At 45.6% G+C, this 2,136-nt stretch overlaps 1 long non-coding RNA gene across 1 annotated transcript in view; it reads right to left on the reverse strand.

Annotated features, from left to right (window-relative positions):
* Window positions 1–1,044, reverse strand: part of LOC121697351 — a 1,666-nt gene extending 622 nt beyond the window's left edge. Inside the window, exons 1-2 of the long non-coding RNA XR_006026430.1 lie at window positions 848–1,044; window positions 1–84 (exon numbers count right to left, since the gene is read on the reverse strand). The exon at window positions 1–84 is cut by the window's left edge and continues 622 nt beyond it. This is a non-coding gene — a long non-coding RNA (uncharacterized LOC121697351). The remainder of the gene's footprint in view (window positions 85–847) is intronic.
* Between the last annotated feature and the right edge of the window lie 1,092 nt (window positions 1,045–2,136).

A 2,136-nucleotide genomic window follows, 5' to 3' on the forward strand; every position in this document is an offset into this window, starting at 1 on the left:
TCTCTCTCTCTCTCTCTCTCTGTGGCTTGCTCTCCACTCCAAGACCACTGCTGAGGACAGCCAAACATGTCTGGAAGGGTGCACCTGCATCCCAGAGAGAGAAAAGGACAGATGAAAAAGACAAATTCACAGAGACAGATTCATCTCGCCCAGGGTCAGAGAGAGAGAGGGAGAGAGAGACTAGTTCCACATTCATGTTTTTGGAAAGGAGCCTGTACATCCCTGACAGAAAGGTTGTAGACATGCAGTACTACAGTGGCCATACAACACATCAGACCATATTATATCAGTGCAATAATGCACAGGGACATAGACAGACAGACAGCCAGATAGACAGATAGATAGATAGATAAATAGATAGATAGATAGATAGATAGATAGATAGATAGATAGATAGATAGATAGACAGACAGACAGACAGACAGACTTTATTGCCACACTACGATGTTGGTGGTAATTGTTGTTACAGAAAAAGGTAGCTCAATCCAGTGAATGAGAAATGGGTCATTCCCTGAAGTTTATTAACATTTCAAATAAGTAATGTCAAGTGCGTGTATATCCAGTCACTCCAGTTCAGCCAGATGTCATTCTTGATGTATGGCTTACTGTTAATCTTCGGGGTGCATAACCTTCCTTGTTTTAAGCCTAATGGATGAAAATGTATCTGTACTGTATATTGTAGTCTTGCACATACCATGCATCTTACTTTCATCACTAAATATACAATGTTTTCATTTTGAAACGTTTGATGTTTTTGAAATGGTCTGTGTGTGGGTGTCGGTGTGTGTGTGTGTGTGTGTGTGTGTGTGCGTGTGTGTGCGTGTGTGTGAACTTCACTTACACTCACCATTAGTCAATCATCGAGTTTTGAAAAGCCTCACTTTCACATTCTCTCATGGATAGCATACGATCTTTGATCTATAGTTCTTCACGTAATCCACTGTTTGTCATAGGTTCTATGCAAAGCCAAACAGCCTTGCCTATACTTGAGCTCACTTGCGGAGTTAGTCCGCACGATGTGTGTGAATGCGCTGTCTCCCACGATATCTCACCGTGCCAAGAGCGTTTACAGAACCCTGCTGTGTCTATGACGTCACAATGCAAACAGAACCAGAGCCAAAGAACAATATTATGACATCATTTCCCTTAATGTCCTCGTTTCTCAAACTGCAATTATCCCACCACAAACAACAGACCATTAAAGCGCTGACAATAATCTCGCTTGATCCCGAGGCGTCTCTGCTTAGCAATCATTAAGAAGCAGGGCATGCAGGGCATATGGAATGAAAAAAATATACAAACTGTACAGGAGGTTAGTGTGTGTGTGTGTGTGTGTGTGTGTGTGTGTGTGTGTGTGTGTGTGTGTGTGTGAGAGAGAGAGACAGAGAGAGAGAGAGAGGGAGAGTGTGTCTGTGTGTGTATGTGAGAGTGTGTGTGTGCGTACGTGCGTGCCTGTGTGTGTGTGTGTGAGTGTGTGTGTGCACGGCAGCGGGGGGCCACGCTGCCTGGGCGTCTTTAACGAGCCCGGCGTGGTCGAGAGCTGACTGGCCATACAAAGGCCTCTGGAGCTGCTCCCAGTCAATCAAGCAAACGGGGTTAATTGTGTCCCGTGTTCTGAGTGAGAGGCCCTCTAATCCCACACTGGTGTGGGCCATGGAATTAGAACAGCACCCCTGCTCTACACCCCTCCAAACTTCCCCTTATGCACACACTCACACACATACACACACACACACATGCATACGCAGACACATACTGTATACACAGACGTACACACACACACACACACACGCTGGGCCAAACACAGTTTGACCCCCCAGGGACATATACGTCCCTTACAACCCCCCTGGGTGTCTGTTAGTGTTGGATACGCCACCAGAAACGAAGAGTGACAGCATATTGGTGGATGCCCTTGGCAATGTATGCTTATGTGTGTGGTGGTGTGTAACATTTCCGCCAAATACTCTTACTGTCAATTTGTATTGCGCTATGACTGCTGTGTGTGTGTATGTGGTATGTGGTATGTATGTGTATGTGTGTGTGTGTGTGTGTGTGTGTGTGTGTCTATCTCTGTCTCTGTGTGTGTACATGCATATATATTCACCAGACTGACGCGTACGTCCTCTCAGCCTTATG

The sequence above is a fragment of the Alosa sapidissima genome, chromosome 22 (genome assembly GCF_018492685.1).
Source record: "Alosa sapidissima isolate fAloSap1 chromosome 22, fAloSap1.pri, whole genome shotgun sequence".
NCBI lineage: Eukaryota > Metazoa > Chordata > Actinopteri > Clupeiformes > Clupeidae > Alosa > Alosa sapidissima.